The sequence below is a fragment of the Apodemus sylvaticus genome, chromosome 7 (genome assembly GCF_947179515.1).
Source record: "Apodemus sylvaticus chromosome 7, mApoSyl1.1, whole genome shotgun sequence".
In the NCBI taxonomy this organism is placed as follows: Eukaryota; Metazoa; Chordata; class Mammalia; order Rodentia; family Muridae; genus Apodemus; species Apodemus sylvaticus.
The window spans coordinates 113,204,079-113,211,365 of NC_067478.1; positions in this window are offsets into that span (position 1 = coordinate 113,204,079).

Here is a 7,287-nt window from a genome sequence, read left to right on the forward strand (position 1 = left end):
TATAAATGCTTCCTCTGAAAGAATGAAGGCCTGGAATTCCCAGCATCCACCAAAAAGGTGGGAATGGCTACAGTGTGGGGCTCATTCTTGTGAAGCTGCCATGAACATTTCATTTATGTCCACTGCAGTCTCTGACAGTATCTGCATGAACAGCACAAGGTTGCTATCCATATAAGCTTTTGTGTTTCTTGAATCCCACAGCTCTGTCTGACCCACCTTGTGATTCACCAGTAGTACAGTGACAGCTTCCGAGCTGGACTCCCTCTGTGACTCCTTCAACCTGTTTTGGCTTCATAGCTTATCCTTTGTATTTGAGGATTTTTGTTTTTTGTTTGAGACGGGATTTCTCTGTGTAGCCCTAGTTGTCCTAGAATTTCCTCTTTAACGTAGGCTGACTTCAGACTCCAGAGACCCACCTGCCTCTGCCTCCCTGAGTGCTGGGAGTATATGCTGCCACCTCACAGATGTTTTTATTTTGTATGAGACAAAGATGAAAAGCCTGCCCTAACCCTGTGTGTTACATGCATAACAGAAGAGGACTTCAGATCCCCTGGTGCTGGAGTTAACAGGTTTTATTTTGTTTTATAAAAGATTTTGCTGGGGGCTGGAGAGATGACTCAGCGGTTAAGAGCACTGACTGCTCTTCCGAAGGTCCTGAGTTCAAATCCCAGCAACCACATGGTGGCTCACAACCATCCATAATTAGATCCGACACCCTCTTCTGGAGTGTCTGAAGACAGCTACAGTGTACTTACATATAATAAATAAATCTTTAAAAAAAGATTTAGCTGGGTGTGGTACTTACTTCAAAGCCCCGAAGTGAGCAGATCGATACAAAAGCAAAAGGTTTGAACAGATCGATGTAAAAGCAAAATGTTTCTTTTCCGGCGCATGGGTGTCAACCCACAATCAGTCCCTCATGGTGAGTGACGAGGTGACCCCCGAATGGCTATTACAAGCAGTTTTTATGCTTTCTAGGGGCACAGATTACATCATCAAGGTTACAATTCATACTTACTGGCTAAACATATTGACCCTTAAATCTACTGGCTAGCAAGGATGACACACATTTGAACTCTACCTGGGGCTTTCCAAAGGGTTTGGTGTCTATCAGTCAGTACATTCTGAGAATGTTTTACTGTGGGTGGGGAATGGAACTTGGCCTAGCCTTGACCCCAGGTGGGAGGGGGAAGCTGTAAGGAGGGTGTGGGACTGGAAGCGCCCTTAGGGTCCCTCAGTGGTATTAACAACTTTAATCACAGCATACAGCACATCTCTGAGTTTGAGACCAACCTGGTCTCCATAGTGAGTTCCAGGCCAGACCCTGTCTCAATCAATCAACCAATCAATTAATCAATCAAGTCTGTGTTTTTATCTTAAGTTACTTTTCAATTGCTTTGAAGAAACACCATGACCAACGAAAGTTTTAAAAGAAAGCATTTAATTCTGGGCTTTGCTTACAGTTTCGGAGGTTGACTAGATAACCAACATGGCGGGGAGCAGGGTGGCAGTCTGGCACTGGACCAGCAGCCGAAAGCTTACAGAGTAAGACAACCGCAAGGCATAAAGGCATGGGATTCTGAAACCTCAAAGGCCACCTTCAAGTGAGACACCTCCTAATCCTTTCCTAAACAGCACCCCCAACTAAAAACCCAAGTTTTCAACTGTATGAGCCTATGGAGGTCATTTTTATTCAAACTACCACATCTCACACCCTCCTAAAGGCCTATAGCTGTCTCATAATGCAAAAATGCACTAATCCAACCTCAAAAGCTCCCATAGACCTATAGTCTCAAGGCTATCTCCTGTAAAATGGAAAAGCAATTTTTTTCTACTATTCAATGGCATAGAATATACATTACCATTTCAAGAGGGAAGAAAGGTGGCATAGTGGGGAAATACCAACCAAAGCAAAACTGAAACCTGGCATATCAAACTCTAATCCCAACGGTCTATATCCTATGCCAAAGAGCTTAGAAGAATGATACTTTAGATCTCCCAATCCTTGGAGCTTTGGTGGCATCAGCTCTTTAAACTGGATCCATTCAATGTAGCTAGCCCTCAACAGATATCCTATGGCTCTAGCATCTCCAAAATCCTGAGGTCTCTAACACAATCCAGGCCTCACTTACTCAGCTTCACACAATGGCTTCTTTGGGCCTCTGTGCCAAACCCCTGGGTTCCCCAGCTTTCCTTACCAAAGAGGAAGATTCAACCCCTTTATTCCTACATCCTTCAGGGCTCTAAATCCAGAACCACTTGGCCATTTCTGACTGAGAACCCTGGCCCATTCCCTGAATTACTTAGTATAAGCTTTGATTTGTTGATGCTTTCCTTTGTTGAATAAGTTTTCCTTTGCTTTAGAAAATTCCTTAAGCATTTCCTATTTACAAGATGGACATTTGGCTAGGTGGAGTCTTGCCCCAAGAGAACAAATCCTTTTATTCCATTTCAAATGAGGCCTTTCTTTAAAGTTTTCATCTCTTTAAGATTTGACCACAACATTAAATTTCTGGTGCTCTTTTCCTTCACGTTTCCTTTTTGCTCCACTTGCTTTTTCATTGTAAATCTGCATAAAAGTAATCACAAATAATTTTGTCTAACTAGTATATTGCTGTGAAGAGATACCATGACCAAGACGACTTAAAAAGCCTTTGAGGGCTTGCTCAGTTTCAGGTGTACCCATGACCGTCTTGATTGGGAGCACGGCAGCAGGCAGGCTTGGCATGGCACTGCAGCGGCTCAGTCTACAACCGATTCTCAAGTCGGAAGCAAAGAGAGCCTGGCACGGGCTTTTAAAACCTCACAGTGACATCTGCTCCAACAAGGCCTCCTAATCCTTCCCCAAAACAAAACTATCAAGTAGGAACCAAGCATTCAAATATGAGCCCATAAGGGTCATTCTCAATCAAACCATATACCTGTTATGTTTGTATGAAATGTATATATGTATGTATGTATGTATGTATGTATGTATGCATGCATGCATGCATGTATGATGTATGTGCACCAAATAAATAACTGGTTCCTGTGGAATTTAAAAGGAGTTGGGAGCACTAATTGTGAACTACTAGGTTGGTGCTGGGAATTGGGTCCAGATCCTCTGCAAGAACAATTGTTCGTAACCACTGAGGAATCTCTCTAGCCCCGCGCTTTGACACTCTTATACATGTATAATGTAGTTTGGTCACTTTTATAACACATTATATCTCAAGAATATCACTGAACTTTCCAAGTCCCTTCTATATGTTTGTGCTTGTGAATGTCCCAAAACCAATGGAACTGTTTCATGAGCATAGGTGGCAGCTAATTACTGAAGCACGGACAAATTACAGGTAAATACACCACTGAGGAAAATGACTGTAGCCATCACTAAGCTCCTTACTGTTTTCTTGTTACTAATCTCATTAATATACAACACTGGCAGCCAGGGTTCCCTCACAGTATATAGAAGGTAGGCTGTGATATTGTTCCTGTCCAGCTATGCCCCGAATTCAATCTGTTATGTTAAGTAGACCATCTATCTGAAGAAGGCCAATCTAGTTGTGTTCTCCTGAAACTCAAGGAATTGTCTTTTGACAAAGCTGAAGAGAGGGGATTTCTCCTCATGCTCTATCCTTTAACAGAGCAGTGTTTATTAAATATTAGCTAATGGAGACTGGAGAGATGATGCAACAGTTAACATCACTTACCGCTTTTGCAGAGGACCTGGGTTCCATTCCCAGCATCCACATCAGGCAGTTCACAATTACCTGGAATATCAGCTCGAATGTCTTAATGCTTTCTTCTAAGCCTCTTCAGAAACCTGCATTTATGGGGTGCACAAAAAGTCATGCAGGCACACGTGTTGTCTGCAAACCCATGTTAACAGTATCAGTACTCAATTAGCATAGTTGGTGTGACACCTTTAATCCCACCACTCAGGAGACAGAAGCAGCCTAGCCTGGTCTACCGAGTGAGTTCCAGGATGCCAGTACTATACAGAGAAACCCTGTCTCAAAGAAACGAATCTTAAAAAAAACAAAATAAATAAATAAATAAAAAAGATTGAGATGACTCAGCAGCCAAGATTGCTCTTCCAGAAAACCAGTGTTTGGTTCCCAGCACCATTGTTGGGTGGCTCACAACCTGTAACTGTAGCTCTAGGAGATATAATAACTTCTTCTAGCTCCTTTGGGTACCCCTACACATGGGGAACATACACATGTGATAATAAAATGAAAAAATATGACATACAGAATGGAGTTTTATTCAATCATAAAGACAAAAACTAGGTAATTTGTAGGGAAAGTGATGGAACCAAAATGCTTACTAAAGCAAAATAAGCCAGATCCAGAGTGCCAAATAACTATTTTCTCTCATGTACCAAAAAAAAAAAAAAAAAAAAAAAAAAAAAAAAGGAAAAGTTTGAAGTCATGGCCTGAGGGTAAAATCTCTCACAAGAGGAAAGGCACGGTGGCTAGAGTGGTTATGCAGCAGCAGGAGCTTATGGTGGAGACTGTTCTATCTTGGCAGAGCAGAAGTAGACAAGTGGACCAAAACTGTTGGCAGGTACAACCTTCAAAGACCGACCCCCACCCACAGCCTTCAAAAGCAGTGTCACCAGCCTGGGGAGAGCACACGTCCACACACAGGCTTGTGTGTGACCCCTCACTTTCAAACCATACTGCTTTCAAACAAAATTCAATCCAGCTTCAATTATGCTACACTGGCTACTTTCAGAGGACCTGAGATCAATTTCTAGTAGCCACATGGAAGCTCCTAAGTGTCTCTAAGTCCAGTCCCAGAGGACCTGAGGTCCTTGTCTGACCTTCTTGGGCCACAGGCATGTACCTGTCACACAGACATACATCTAAGCAACACAAACACACAAAAAACAAATAAAACAAAACTTCTGCATTATATTACACTTGGAATCTGAAAATATATACATCAAGTCATGAAGTAAACCACAACAGAGGCTGCCAGTAATTAAGGTTTAGGAGAAATAAGGGGAGAACCATTTAAGAGTACAGACTTTCTGTTACATCACCATCGTGACAACAGTGAACAATAATACACTGTCCACTGCAACCTGGCTAAGACATTAGGTGTTGGTAGAGTGGTCCATTTTAGTTTTTGGCAAACAAAGACTCTGTGAAGCCTAATTCACAGAACTCCGTGGGCTTTCCTGGATATACTCCAAGAGAAGTCCCCGCCACATCAATCAGTTTTCTGAGATACATTTAAGTATTCTTTTCCAGGGCCTATACAACTATGTATTTTCTGATTTGCTAAGAAATTAAGTGTTTTCATATCAAATATAAAATATAAATATGTACAACAGCAGATGGAGGTGCTTACCACCAAGTCCAGCCACCTAAGTTCAATTTCTAGGACCCACAAGATGGAAGGAGAAAGCCAATTCCTGAGTTGTGTACCCCAACAAGTCTTGTTGCATATCTCAACCCCAAATTTAAAAAAAAAAAAAAAAAACTGTACTATACAAAAAGTCAGAGAGATATGTTCATTAGTTTGGATCTAGATTCAGTAGACAAAATTAGTACCAATTCTAACTATATTAATAAAATATAGTTTTCTATCTTTGAGGCAGAACTGCAAGCTAGAGGTATGTAGACTGCACAATGAAAACTCAAAAACTAAACTCAATCCTGTCTAAGAATTATTTTAAAAATAAAGCTTGGCAAGTCTACTGAGATTTCTTATATTGTAACATTTGAAATTAAATACAAAGTACTCTCTGGCTTTTATGTAGAATCTTGTATATAGAATTATTAGATCTACTTGGTCTCAAGTCTAATTCAATTTCCTTAGTTATTTTAAGACTCAATGTTAATATCAATTCATTGTCAAAAACAGAGTGCCAAAATAGTCTTATACTCCATCTCTACATATATACTAATATTTGCTTTCCGCACTTGAGTATTCTATTTCTGGGATATCTTTACAACCATGACACCATTGCAATGAAGTAACTATCTTTACTTTCCCCCCCCCCACCCCCCCCCCCCGGTCTACTTATGCCCTAAAACAATTAAATGAATCACTTATTGGCAGCATAAAATCTCTCTAACAGTCTGTCAAGCACAGTGGACCATTACTGAAGCCACAATACATGAGGTTAATGGGGAAGGTCAATAGTTTGAGGTCAGTTTGAGCTGCACAGAGAGCTCAAGGCCAAGCCTGGACTACAGAGCAAGACCCAAGCTCAATGGCAAATAATAAAAATTATTATTTATTAAGACAATTTCAATCTCCTGGTCACTTCATAATGTTACTTTTAAAAGGACCACACAAACGGTGATCAAAATTGATTTTATAAATGGGATGCAAAGATGGTTTATGCAAATAAATGTGATATAATGAACAAAATGAAAGAAAAATCCATATTGCAGGAAATGTACAGGATCATGTAACATCATAGGATATCAACTGATGGTTAAGTCAATAAATTAGAAATATACTTAATCATAATGGTAGCACATGAAAAACAAATTCAGTTTTCCTTCAGTTACAAAGCTCAAACTTATCCTACCTTTCCTTATTTTATTCAGGAAATACTGGGAAAAACCTAGCTGGAGCAATTAGGATAAGAAAAAAGTCACCCAAGTAAGAAAAGTAAAACTGTTTCGGGTAACAGGGCCTCCATGAAAAAAATTATAAGAAACTCATAAAATGTAACATTTTCAAGTCAACTGTGTCTTTACATACTACAAGTTTAAAAAGCAAAATATTATACAACATATAAAACTGCATAAAATTATAGAGAATGAAATTAAACAGGAAAAACCTAAACTACCATGAACAAGACTATAAACAACTCAAAAGGTATGCAACACACATTGAGAGAATTTCCATTGTTATAATATCCATCCTACCCAAAGTGCTTGTAGATTACCACTGCATTAACAATTCTAATGACATTTTCCCACAGGCTCATAAAAAAAGTTATAAGAAACCAAAACCTTTCAGAGAAGCCCAAAAAGACTTAAATAAAAAACAAAAATTTTCGGCTTAACAATGTATTACAGGGTTGGAGATGTTCACTTAGCATGCAGTCTGATACTCAAGCACTACACGTGCATGTGTGCACGTGCACACATAGTGTGGTGGTACATGCCTATAATCCTACTGGGGAGATAGAGGCAAGATCAGAAGTCCAAGGTCATGCTTGACCATTGAGTTAATTTCAAAGCCAGTCTCCAGGAAACCTTGTCTTAAGAAAGAACGGGGGGGGGGGGGGGGGGAGCCATTATATAGGAAGAAATTAAACAGTATAATACTGAT